This window comes from Astatotilapia calliptera, chromosome 6, assembly GCF_964374335.1.
Source record: "Astatotilapia calliptera chromosome 6, fAstCal68.1, whole genome shotgun sequence".
In the NCBI taxonomy this organism is placed as follows: Eukaryota; Metazoa; Chordata; class Actinopteri; order Cichliformes; family Cichlidae; genus Astatotilapia; species Astatotilapia calliptera.
In genome coordinates, this window is record NC_137427.1 from 27,561,375 (window position 1) to 27,575,760 (window position 14,386).

The 14,386-nt window shown below is 40.3% G+C and overlaps 1 protein-coding gene across 5 annotated transcripts in view; it reads right to left on the reverse strand.

Annotated features, from left to right (window-relative positions):
• The window catches only part of fbxw7 (F-box and WD repeat domain containing 7), a 133,151-nt gene extending 125,317 nt beyond the window's left edge, over positions 1 to 7,834 (reverse strand). For 4 of the 5 annotated variants that reach the window (XM_080302492.1, XM_080302494.1, XM_080302491.1 and 1 more), the window contains exon 1: positions 7,264 to 7,834. The gene's annotated coding sequence lies outside the window, so the exon portion shown is untranslated. The remainder of the gene's footprint in view (positions 1 to 7,263) is intronic. The other variant, XM_080302495.1, reaches the window with a different exon arrangement.
• Between the last annotated feature and the right edge of the window lie 6,552 nt (positions 7,835 to 14,386).

The following is a 14,386-nucleotide window of genomic DNA, read 5'->3' on the forward strand; positions in this document are numbered from 1 at the left end:
ATATCTCGATTTTTTTTTTTTTAAAGCCATAAAGTAAGAACAAAAAGAGAGTTCTTAGTCCAAGCTGTGTCCCAGATGTCACACAGGCATTTCTATTAACATAGAGCATAGATGTACATAAGATTTACTCAAAAATAAATTATGAGCATTTATTAAATAATAATGCTCCATAAATAAAAGAAAACAATGTTGTTTTTGTGCATAACAAAAAGCTCACAATTGTGCAGTCAAAATGTAAACTAAAAGACGCTGAGCATAATAACAAAGACAGATTTCACAGCTGCTCTGTTCCCAACTTCTACTGTGTGACTGACAGCATTGAGTTTGAAATCCTCTTCGTAACCACGTCTCTTAACAGGTGCCATTTATAGTCCTTATACACAGTAAGGTAATATTACGTTGAAGCACAGTACGTATCACTCCACGAAGGCTCCTCGGTAGCCGTAATGCTCTGACAATCCATCAAGCGGTGCAGCACCGTAGCTTACCAACGTCGTACTAAAACATTTTTTTGACAGATTGCTGAGCGCCGTGTTCCACATAAAAATCGGTTCGCGGCCATCAAGCACAAACAGAATTCATACATAAGGCGCGCTGTCAACTTTTGAGAAAATGCAAGGATTTTAGGCTGTGCAGCGCCTCTGGGCTGCATGGCGTTAGCGTGGTTAGCTCGTTAGCGTGGTTAGCTAGCTAACACGTTGACGGCGTCCAGTCCCACGCACGGGGCGAAGTGCAGTAACTCGGACACGGCAAATCTCCGTTAACATCTTGTCGCTTCCTGCAGGTGAAGCGATGGGGGAGGAGGGGGAGCTGTGTTCAGTGAAGGAGGGGCGAGGCCGAGTAACGTTGCGTAAAGACAAAAGTGGACGAAAGAGAGGCAAACTTGCGGCTCCACAAGTATAATTATAACGTAGACTATATCGATATAAAGGATATTGTCACACCTTATATCTCGTATAAAAATATATCGATATTTTTTAAAAACTCGATATATCGCCCAGACCTACACATACATATAAATCAAACCAGGTAACTTTAAGCAAATTAACTTTAAGCAAATTCTTAATAAAACCCTTTGTCGTCATTGTCCCCACCCCACCCCTATACTCCACCTGTGGGAGTCACCCACTGTTTAAGAACCACTCCTCTAATGTGTCGATGTGACTAACTGCAGCTGCATCAGGAAAGGCCTTGCCCAGGCAGCAGACACGTATACAGAATTCTTCATATCAGGCCACAGAATTAAAATCACCAGAAATAACTAAACAGCTATTTTACTTTTCTGGTTTCATGTCTACTCACAACTCCCAGTAACGCCCCCAACAACAATGCTAATTTTAAAACAAGGTAAGCCATCATTACAAAGAATTGCAGGTTCTCAAGCTGAGGAGAGGCAGCAGTGGAGATAAAGGCTCTAGTGTGTGTTGTAATGTCTGACCCTAATAACAATAATTGTGCCCTTTTTTCTTTATGTTGCTGTACTTTGTTGCCACAAAGGACCACTTGATGACTTTAAGTTACTCTTCAAGAGATTTCCTTGAGACTGGAGATCCTCTTGGAACTCCCCACGGAAAAGCCCCTTTAATGTCCTTCCCATGCTTATGAAGACAGTTTCATTTCCCTCCTCATTTCCCAGTTTACATACACAGCTGAATAAGTCTTTAAGTATGCAAACTACACAGCACCTCTCTACACATTTGCTGCTGTCACCCCTTTCCCGTTTCCCTCTGTGGATTGCACCATTTAAACCTAATGTCTTTCAACCATCTGTCCCCTCTGCTCCAAAGCTGTCCATCTGTAGAAATCCCATTACCCTCTCAATTTGGTATATTAGACACAACTCAAAGATTCAAGCAACACTTCCCACTTTTAAGCTTTCCTCCAAACATAAACAGTGGCTTGAACATCCGTTTACCACTTGAAAACACAACCCCCACAGAGTAACTGACTTGTACTATCTCTCTCCATATGTAAGGAGTCTTAAAACTAGACAAGCAACCCTGAGTAGTAGCTTTGTTAGGAATAGCCAGCATCTGGAAAGCAGACTGATTCACTCACTGGTTACAAAATATGCATATATGTTTTCCTCAGTTGAAGATTTCAGACTGAGTGTGGATTTACTAAGGCCAGTCTCCCCATATGCAACGTAAACAATGTCCACCATCTTCATGCTTTGCCAACACAAGTTTCAAAGACAGGAAATCTCACCGTCCATGAGAACAGTATTAGGAAAGCCCTGATGTCAGTAACACAGCAACAGTAAGGAGTGTGGGAATGTGAAGCTTTACGCAAACAACGTCCAGGATACCCTGTCATAATCTTTAAGGGCTTGCAGCAATCCATAAACTAAACTTTCAAGTAATTTTTTTAACCTAATTTTGTGTACCAGTTTCATTTCACTGCAATATGAGAGGCTTTACCTTGTTTCTGTCATTTACCCTGTACTCATAACAGGTTACAGATTTCCAGCTTTAAAGAAGCTAAGCTTTTGTCTTCTCCCCCCCACTCTCTCTCCCTCTCTTCAACAACCTTGAATCTTGTTTAAAGCTAGAAGCTCTGCTGCTGCTGGTGGCAGAAAAGTTGCTAGTCCTGACCAGGGCAGTAGCAGCTCTCCGACACACACCAACAACCAAATTTGAGGGGAGAAAAACAAAGAAAAAGAAAAAGAAAAAAAGAAAATAAAAGAGAGATGCACAGAGTGGGGGAAACATACAGTTGGCAGTGAAGGCAGGTGGGAAGATTGCTTGTATCTCTCCCTCTCCCCAAACACAAGAAAAACAGGAATCACAACAAAGATAAAGTATTTGACCTTTGGAAACAATCGATAATGGAATAACTAAAATCCTATCAATACTGATCCATATTTTTGTGTAAAAATAAATTGAAAATATGCAGTTCGTCTTAAACACTTTCAGCCTATCCTTGAATGTGAATTCTCTGATCTTCATTAGCATACACTGCCCTGCTGGAGGAGAGAGGAGAAGATAGAGTACATCCCCCCCCCCCCCCCCCAAAAAAACCCAAAACAAAAAACCCAGCATACATCCCCCCCCCCCCCCCCCAAAAAAACCCAAAACAAAAAACCCAGCATACATTTAACTGAAGGGTTTAATAATGTTAATAATGTTCTTGTTGCAACCATTTTCAAAGGGGGTACATAATGGGCTGGCTATGAAAAACAAACCCCAGAGAGCAGCTTAGTTTGTACATATTAAAACAGCCTCTTCCAACACAGTTTCAGAAGTGCTGCCAAACAACAACCTGTTCAACGCAGTAAAAGACCAAATTAAAACCATCCTCTCAAAACAACTACATCTGCCATTCCTATTCATCTGCTCCGCCGCCTGGCTTTTTACAGACGGCAGAGAGACGCGCTGCAGAAAAAGCCATAAAAATCTGAAATAATCTTGGAAAAATCTGAACATTCATCACATGAGAATGCAGAGCATCACACACTGGTATGATCAGGCACACAGCATCAAGTAAAGTGGTTGTACATGTCATAGGTGTTGAAAATAATTTTAAACTGCAATGACTGCTCACCTGACAGAAATGATCATGTTAGCGTTTTATTGCAATTAACTTTTTGCAGTGCACAATAACAAACTGCAATTTATCACCTTTTTCAAACTGCTAATTATGTTAAACTTAGGCAATATCTGTTTTATCAAAACATAGTTATCCCACTTCTTTTTTTTTTTGCTGCAAAAATCAACCCTGTCACTAAAACCTGCTATAAATGTTGCCATAAGACGGAGTCAGTCTGAGACTGAATAGGGGCTGTTGAAAAACCACATATCTGTTGCTGTCTACATAGACAGAAATCCAACTATCACATCTGCATTCTGCAACTGTTCTACAGGAATAAAGCCAGAATACAACCAGCTGGCAGCCAGTCAAATCAAGTCTCTTCAAGTTGTGCTCATTGACAAAGACTCAGATTTAAGGCAACGTGCTTGCAATCTGTCTGCATTTATAAGTCAGATAGTAATTATTTGCAAACCTTCAACATCTCTCAGAGTACAGTCAGTCCAAGTCAGACTGCAACTGTTTGCCGACCTGTGCATTCCCCTTACGATCAAAAGTGGCTTTGAATGTGCAAACCCTGAAGGCGTGGGCAACCATTTAGTTACCACAAATTGCCATCACTTGCGGAATGTGAAAAATTCAATACAGTCGCCAGACACCCACCACTTCTTCTGGTAAATGTAAGGAGGTTGCCGTCCTGTCCTATTCCTACTAGTGTGACTGAGCTTGCTCGGAATTAGGAAATAACTTTGTCAAGCTAAATGCATCCAGTGTTGGATGGTTTATTAAATTTGTTCTGATAACCTTATTTCAGGATGCTGGTGCAGGAGATTCCCAGATTATTTTAATTTATTTAATAAAATATCGATATTTGGTGTTCTTGTATTGATACTATATCGGCACAAAAAAATATCGCAATACTATGCTGCATTGAGCCCCCCCCCCCTACTATTTAGGGAGATCTATTAACTGTCAGTGATTTTACAAACTCAAGTGTTAAACATTGGTTGGCTTCATCTTCTAAATATGAGGATTTGCTGGGTTTTGGGTTGGATTTTTTCCCCCTCTTCAGGATTATGCAACAGTAAATGACCTTATCTTTGTGTTTTGGACAGTTGATCGGACAACAGGACACAGCAAGAGCAATTCTCAGAAACAGATTGGCTAATCAAGAAAATAACATCCAGATTTGTTCATAATGACAATACAGGCTATTTGCAGTCTGATCATAATTAGTAATACTATGGGTTCAGAAAGCCTTCGTCTTCTATACAATAAATGTTTGCAGGCACTTAAAGGAAACTGAACAGGTACAAAAAATGTAATAAAATATTGTCCTTAACAGATCTCTGATCGTCAATCTTGGGCATGCATACATAGGTCACTTCAATATGACACAAAGTTAAGCCAGTACTAACAAATGAGACCCATTTTATCCTTCCATTTCTAATGATTAATAAACACCAGTGCTGAGAAAAAGAACATCATCAATTTTTGATCAAACAGAGGCAGATTTCCAGCTCCTGGCTGATCGGACCGTTTCATCTGTTATGTGCAACCCAAAGCACATTTTTAACCAGCAATCAATACAACAGCACTGAAATAAATGCTCCCTTTATGAAGCTTCTGGTGCTCAGCTTTTGTTGACACTCTTCCAGAGAAATGTTGTATCTCCTTTTTTTTTTTTTTTTTTTTTTAAAGAAAGCTGTAAATTATGTAATTTGGCAACTGAATGATATCCTATCAGCAGTGTGTCCACACTTCTGCAGTCAAACTCAGTATGGCAAAAGATATGCAACAGTGCTGCTGCACTTTTGTAATCAATGTGGTGCTTTATACTGCACAGATTACACAAGTATGTGTGTGCAAAGCATCGCTCTTAGAATAGCAGCGTAACAAATATAGAAGGGAAGTGACAGAAGATTCATTCAAATGGACTGGCTGACATCTGTGCATCTTAACCAAAGTTGGTCATCTGACCTGACCTCACGACTCCCTCCCAAACTGAAATTAACATGAGCTCCACAATTTGATCCAAACTGACAAAACAGCACAAGAGAAAGATGCAGCATGGTTAAATAAGAGAGAATTGAATCTGAAACCGTTTAATGGTGCGCTTCAGTACTGCACTTCTGTTGTTTAAGAGAAATATGTAATGAATGCACACCCATTTGGGTTTGGCTATCGCTGCATATGAGGGGTTGTGGTCAAGTTTGAGTTTAAACTTGATGCACTCCAGTTTTACACAGCGGAGTAGAAATCTGGGTAGTTCCAAGTTCATGTTTGACTCGAGTTACATTGCATTTAATCAACAATACAAAACAAAAAAAACTATGGTAAAAACAATGTAATTAAGGCTTACACGATGAAACACAAGCTAAGGTCTCACAAGCATAATGAAGAACTGAAAATAATACGTATTGTTGGGCTGGTTTGTACTCTGCTGTTGCGACTCTGTTAGAACTGAAACAATTGGATGTCAGGGACACAAAGACAAGCCTGTCCACCACAGGAGAGTAAACATTAAGGCACCAGTAAAAAGAAATGGCCATACAGTTTTAGATCAACAACTTTCTAAAAATGTCTGGACAAAAGAGGAACATAATATTCATAACGGCTTGCAAGACTGTTGCATTAGGCTGCATTTACAGCATGTTAGGCGACTAACTGAATAAGGGATGTGGACTGTGCATCAAGCTGTCAGCTCAGTGTTGGTTTAACTAAAGCTGCCTCCTGTGACAAAACAATTTCAAGTCCTGTGATTTGCAAGAAATCAGAGCACAGCCACAATAACCTTAAAAGTCTTAAATCTCTCAGCTGTCAACATCCCATGAATTTAGTCCTCTGTTCCCCAAGATAAAGTCTGGATTTGGATAACTTTATAAAATTAACAGAAGTGACCTTTGCAGTGGCGCTATAAACATTTTTTTAAACAGAAACCCTTGAACAGATGAAGAAATAGGAGCTGCCATACTAAACAGCATTTTTCTACTACACTTCGTGCTTTTGTGCTCCTTTCCTTTCTCCTTTATATGTGAATAGTGAAGCAAAGTTGCCTCTGGTGTGTTTAAGCTGCCTGGCAGCTGCCCAGGAGGAGTGGAGTCTGTGCAGCTATGTGTTTCATGGCATGTCTCAAACTGTTCATACAGGTTTGCAATCTATAATTTGACCATCCTGACGTCCATACTTTAGATTCATCGTTTGCTCTGCACACAGACATCAACTTGCTCTTCCTGTGGCTTCTTCCCAGTACATTGCTTTCTTTAGGACGTTTCCTTTTTCTGATCGAGGGTTTAAGAACAGAAAGTTGTATGCTGTACATTACCTCAAAACCTCGAGGCAAATCAGTGACTTTTTAAAGATGTAGACTGACTGAGTTAAAGTCAAGTTAAAGACCCACGGTTATCGGATTAATGCGTGCACGGGCATTAAAGTCCTCGCACTCTGCAGCTGTTGACTCGGTTTGTTTAAAAAGCCCAGCGCTGGCCGGAGAGGCAGCCGAAGTAGGCAACAAACTTCATCCCGTGCAGCACATTCAGCTAAATCTGCTAACTTAAACTTCAACTCTGAGCGCTACCAAGCTCCACATCAACACAAGCTGGCTAACGTTAGCACTGCTAATAGCTAGCGACTGCGTTAGCAGGCTAATGCTAGGCCCTTTTCCCCACCGGTCCACCGCTGCAATATCCCCGAGCTGCGGTGCTGTACTTTGTAATTCGCATTGTTTTTATTTACCTGGGAAATGTGGCGATGGACACAAGTAGCAGGACTTTCCAGCGCTTCCTCCCGGTCGGGTATCCACAGCGAGGTATCCTTTGAGGCTTGAAGAAGCTAACGCTTGGAGGTAAACGCTCCTTCTTGGGTCTCCCAGCAGCAGCAGTCACTGCACCTGACCAACCGAGGCTAGCACGCTAGCACGACCTGCTAACTAGCCTCCACAAGCCAAGTTCGTATACTGTTAACTGGCTAGTCAAACACTGCTAACGCTAGCTGCTCTGCCAAACTGACCAGTGCACTGCTCGACCCGTTGACTCTGTGCTCTTACACGGTGATTTACGATCATTACAAGAGGCAGAAGAAACCCACGGAGCCCATATAGCGCGTCAGTAGTAAAAGACTTGCCGTCCGCAAGCTCCTCAACAGGGGCCAGGTCTGCTCCTCTCCTGGCTCTCCACCGACTGGAGAGAAGGGCTGTCGCAACTTGATGATGGCACGTTTTTGTTTGCTCCTGTGCGCGCTTACGTGAGATATACGTCCATGTGAAAAATAAATAAAGTAGGTTAATTTTTATAAATGCAACCAATGGCGGATCAAGTCTTACGAATTGATTCGTGTTAAATGTTAAAATTCCACTTTTTAAAAAAAAAATCACAAAAATAACTGACAAATTTATGGAAACATTTATAGAGACATTTATTTATGGAGACAAATGAGTTTGTTTTTTGTTTTTTAAAGTAGAAATTAAAGATAGTAGTTGATTGGGATTTTATTTCGAAATATTCCAAACATATTCCCCTGGAGTTTATTTCTCCCTCTCTGCAGTACTTTTATTATTACGTTATTATTTTTATTTTGACAAGGCTTCAAAGAGGGGTTTGTGAAAGCATTTATATCATGGCCTTAAACCCGACTTTAGCAACTTTAGAGCCAATGCAACATGCATAGGTCCGGAGAAAACATAGATACACATGTGACGTGCGTGATGTGCCTACCTTCCTGGGGTGGGGGGTGTCCTGTAAGGCTCAAGCAGTAGTTCTTCCTTTTATGACCTTTTCCTGTGCCTAACGGAGCTGGGTCCCTGGTGAATGTGAGACACTCTAGATAAGCCATCAGATTAACTTCACCTCGTTTTTCTTTTCTTTGTCTTGTCATCTTCTCCTTATTATTTATATGACAATTAATATTAGAATTATCATTTTTGTTGTTAATGGTCGTGATGACCATTCCCAGGTCTAAGCCTATGGCTACAATATAGAAACGTATTTGCCCCATTCCTGATTACTTGTTTTTTTTTATATTTGTCACGTTTCAGATCATCAAAAAAAATTTAATATTAGACAGAGATAACCAGAGTAAATACAAAATGCAGTTTTTAAACGATGATTTCATTTATTAAAGGAAAAGGCTATCCAAAGCAACCTGGAGCTGTGTGAAAAAGTAATTGTCCTCTTCTTGTTAAATCATGAATGAACTGTGATTCACCATTTATTTATTTGAAAAGTTGATTTCAGTTTCAGTAGCCACACTCAGGTGTGATTACTGCCAGACCTGTTAAATTAAGAAGTCACTTAAATAGCACTTCGCTCTCGCACTGCTGGCTTACTTGTTGTTCCTAGAGTATTTAAAAGTAGAATGGGAGGGAGAGGCTTCAGTTTTCAGACCCCTCTTCGGTGGAACCAGCTTCCGTTTTGGATTCGGGAGACAGACACTATCTCTACTTTTAAGATTAGGCTTAAAACTTTCCTTTTTGCTAGGTGACCCTGAATCCTCCCTTAGTTATGATGCAATAGACGTAGGCTGCCGGGGGATTTCCATGATGCATTGAGTTTTTCCTTTCCAGTCACCTTTCTCACTCACTATGTGTTAATAGACCTCTCTGCATTGAATCATATCTGTTATTAACCTCTGTCTCTCTTCCACAGCATGTCTTTTATCCTGTTTTCCTTCTCCCACCCCAACCGGTCGTAGCAGATGGCCGCCCCTCCCTGAGCCTGGTTCTCCCGGAGGTTTCTTCCTGTTAAAAGGGAGTTTTTCCTTCCCACTGTCGCCAAAGTGCTTGCTCATAGGGGGTCATATGATTGTTGGGTTTTCTCTGAATATATTATTGTATGATCTACTGTACAATATAAAGCGCCTTGAGGGGATTGTTGTTGTGATTTGGCACTATATAAATAAAATTGAATTGAATTGAAATCAAGCCTGTTAGACAAAATGAAGCAGGCTAAAAAAAACCTCAAAAAGCAACACATCATACCACAATCTAAAGAAACTCAAGAACAGCTAAGAAACAAAATCATTGATATCTGTCCATCTGGAAATGGGAACAAAGTTGTTTATAAGGCTTTGGGATTCCAGTGAAGCACAGTGAGCCATCACCACAAACGTAGAAAACTTGAAACAGTGGTGAACCTTCCTAGGAGTGACCAGCCTACCAAAATAACTCCAAAACATGTTGATGACTCATCCAGGAGGTCACAGAAGAACCCAGAACAACATTTAAAGGACTGCATGCCTCACTTGTCTCTGTTAAGGTTAGAGGTCATGAAAAATAGCATCCATGGGTCAAGGAGAAAACCAGTGCTGACTAAATGCATCTTGATGATCCCCAAGACTTCTGGGAAAATATTCTGTGGACTAATGAGACAAAAGTTTATTTTTGGAAGGTGAGTCCCATTACATCTGCATAAAGCTCAGCACAGTATTTCATAAAAAAAAAAAAACCACCATAGCAACAGTAAAACATGGTGGTGGTAGTGCAATGGTCTAGGGATGCTTTGCTGCTTTAGGACCTGAAAGGCTTGCTATTATTGATTGAATCATTCTGCTCTCTACCAGAAACTCCTGAAGGAAAGTGTCTGGCCATCAGTTCATGCCCCCTCAAGAGGACAATGATCAGAAACACAACAATCCGGTCGTTAAGTCTGACGTCACTAGCCATGTCTGGGCCTAAACTTCGCTGCAGGTCCATATATCAAACGATCACTATGGCATTACTGAGAGTTGAAAAACTGTCTAAAGTCTTTCATCTTTAATACCAGGTGTAACAATTGAGTTTAACATCCAGGCATCCATGAAAACGGAATTTATGACATTTAACGGAGTTAGAAGTTAGCAGGAAGTTAGCTCGCTAGCTTCTATCTAAATACAATATAGCATGTCCTGACTGCGGGGTTTTGGAAACAAATTAAAACGTACAGCTCTGTTATCACTTCCAACATAAATGAAGACAGAAAACTAAACAGCAGTGATGTTTGTAGGGTTACTGAAGTTGGGCTAGCTGGTATATAATTATGTGCTACGTGACCGCTAGCGACACAGCTATGTTAGCATAATATAAACAAGCTCAATTTTTTTCCACTCGATAAAAGTTAATGTGAGTGTTCTCGGTGGTCAGGAACAAATGTAATCGCATGCCAGGATGCTGTTAAAAGACCAAACTTCAGCCAGGAGAACAACTGAGATAATCCATCCACAATACGAGGTTAGTCATTCATATACTGCTTCATGGGCTGGGCTGTAGTTACATCCTAAGGTTTTAAAAACTGAGCTTAAATAAATGATTAGCGGTAATAAAAGCCGAGGGAGGTCAACAGTGATCACTGACTGTTTTAGGAGCTTTTTTTAGGAGCTTTTTGAGATTAAATAGAAGAAAATACATAACATTAACAATGTTAACAACACAAAAGCCATATTAAACGCAGACTACTTTAGGCCCGGAAGTAGGATTCGTCATGTCATCACTTAACGACCGTATAAACCTACCTCTGAATGGCTAAAAAAAACAATGGGGTTTGCGAGTGACCTAGTTAAAGTTGATACCTTAAAAAGTCTATGTTGGAAAACCCCTCAATGTGGTGAAAATACTTGATGTGAATGACTCATTGGCAGTTAGCACAAACATTTGATTGCAGCTCTTATTTTTTTCACACAGGTCAAGGAAGGTTTAGGTAATTCTTTCACTTAATAAATTAATTCATCATTCTTTTTTATATGAATAAATGAATGATTTAATTAGGTATCCCTCTGCTCTGTTTCCTCCTCATTCACTGTAGCTGGAGTGCTGTGATCTGGTTCAATCTGGGTGACCTTTGGGAGGGGGCTGCAGGAGTGGGGGCTCCAGATCACTGCTCCCATCCTTTGAACCTCTGAGTTACACAAGACATCAAAGTTACTTAACTGCTTATAAACAGGCTCCCTCTTCTGGGTCTGGGGGCTGTTTTGAAGGAGCTCACACTCCCAGTTGGCTGCCTCTAATCAAATCCAGGGGCGACTCAGAGCTGTATACTGATCTAAACATGAGAATGATCCAAATCATAGTAACCAGTAAAACAGAGGAAAAGTTCTGCTTACTAACCACAGAAGAACATCACTGCTGATCAGTAAAACCTCTAGGTTTGGTTTTGTATAAGTTTTTTCAGTTTTATGATGTATAAAAGTCATGAACAAAGCATCTTACCCTCATACAACACTTACTTGCGATCAAAGCATTTGTTTATCATTATATGAAGAATTTTTACAGTACAAAAGTCTTGATCGACCCCTTGTTTCTTCCAAAGAGCCAGACTTTCTTGTAGTTGTTTTTTTGTTTTTTGTTTAATTTTTTTGTTAAGCTCTAACAATGACCTAAGACTCACTCAAGGATAAAAAGGGCACCTAAACCAAGAGATGAGCGAGTGTTGTGTCTACACATAATAGACAACTTAGCAAAGATCTAATTTTAAAGTGTATCTTTAGGCAATTTACATGTATTACATTGTACATTGTATCTTTACAATTAACATGCAGTCACAAATAAATAAAAGTTGAGGAAACAGGACAAGAGGAGGACAAAAGGACCAGTGGAAAGCCTAAAAAACAATCCACTGCAGATGAACAGTATTTGGAAGTCATCTCCTTATGAAATAGGAAAAAAATCTAGCAAAGACCTGACGCGGCTGATCTACTGTTCACTGAAGCTTCATCACAAATGGTCTCAGTGGAAGCGTGGCTTTCAATAAGTGATTCTTAAGAAAAGGAAACAGGGAGAAAAGGCTGTGATATGCCAAATTACACAAGAACTGGACTGAAACTCAGTGGCAACAGGTCTGATCATTGTCAGTGAATGGGTGTCTACAACCATCTGTAAAACACGATGGAGACTCTGTCATGGTTTGGGGCTGCATTTCGCAGAAAAGTGCAGTCCGGTTTTGATCCGCTATGTAATACCATCTGGTAAGAATGTAAAATATGTAAAATCAGATCTGGATAGAAAAACAAACAACTGAACACCATCAGTCATGGATCAGCCTCCTCAGAGCCCGGAGCTCAACATTATTGAAGCAGTCTGTGATCATCTTGACAGACAACAGAATAAAAGGCAGCAAACGTCCAAAGAAGAGCTTTAAAAACCCAGATAGATAGATAGATAGATAGATAGATAGATAGATAGATAGATAGATAGATAGATAGATAGATAGATAGATAGATAGATAGATAGATAGATAGATAGATAGATAGATAGATAGATAGATAGATAGATAGACACCTTTTATGAAAAGAGGCAAAACCAATGCTTAGGTGAAGATCAGCAACAATAATACATGTAATAATATTTTTATATATACTAATAAAACATTTTTTGTATTCATGACTGGAAACTGAAAATATATATTTTCTAATCATTAAAGTTTGAGTAATAACACAGGAAGTGAGAGGCTATAAATGGAAATTTACACAGCACGTCAGAAATCATGTAGGCTGCCCTAATTCTTCCCAGAATATTGAGCCGCATTTATTCAAAGGCAAAAAAAAAAAGAAGAGAGTTATTGTGGATTAGTGTGAGGCTGCTCCTGCTCAAGTTAGCCATGTGGTGCCAGCTGTGGTTAGCTTTGGCTCATGGTCATTTTCATGGCCTGTATCTGGATCCTGCAGGGAGAGTCTGAAACCCTGAGATATCACTAAGCACCAAACATGTGATCATGAGAAGTGTGGAATTGAGGCTGGCATCCGGTCAATGAAAGCACACCCTGGAAACAAAGAATGACTGTAAATATCCACACTTTCTAGCTAAATTTTCTCTCAAATAGGGTTTGAAAGCTGCTGTAGCTGGGCTTTATGGAAAGAGGTCCTGTAAGTGAGTTCTCAAAGAAATCTGAACCACAGCTTGAAAATTTTGTGTCAGGGGGATTTCTCTGCCTGCTGTTGTGGTCATCACCACACCTAAACATGGAACTTTCCCTAGAGCTTCCTAATGATTGTTTAAAACAGTGATTTCCAGGCCTTTTTGCCTTGTTTTTGACTCCTCGTCACAGGTTAAGGCCTTTAGAGGTAACATATATTATTAGAAGCAAGGAAGCATTTTTCCTCTTGAATTGTCTTAATAAAAACATTTTTAGAGGTCTAAAGAAGTAGATATACACAAAAAAGAAAGCATAGCAAATAGTTTATGCACTGCAAACACTCACAAACTAGAAAGCTAGAGAGACATTTACAGCCCTGGCAGATGTCTCTGAAGCAACCTTTAATGGGACGCAGAGGAAATAATGTGCATTAAATTGTGCATCACGACTCCAACGTATCGAAATCAGACCTGAAAGTCTTCTTTTAATGACGCTCGCAGACTTCCTCGTCCCTGTTTTCCACTCAAACGTTGCCCAAGAATGGCTGAACGCGGCGACTGCGACAGACAGATGACGCTCTGTGACATCGCACACAGTTTGTCAACTCTCGAAGGCAAACAAACACGGATGCTGGTGCGTCTGTGAAAATCGAGCTGATAGAGTGTGACAGGCAGCAACAGTGCCTGCTGGGTAGACACTGATTCAGTCAACAAAGCCTGTAAATTTGGAGAAGACGGGGGCTTTGGAAATATGATGTTATGAGTGAATCCTGGAGGGGATTACATCATATGTCTGCTCACCGTGACAGACATGCCTTTAAGCAAAGTTATAAATGCACCTGTCCACCCACATATCTGCGAATATACACACCTTTGTGAGAGATTCCTTTGCCACAAGTAGAAGATGAAAGCGCTCGGGTCATGTTTGATTTGAATCACTTTGCTGTTTTATTCAAACCAGTTTAACCATAATCTGATCCTCTGATCCCACCAGTAAATTAAATTCCACACCTGCTGCTGGAGCACATCGACCTGAAAGCC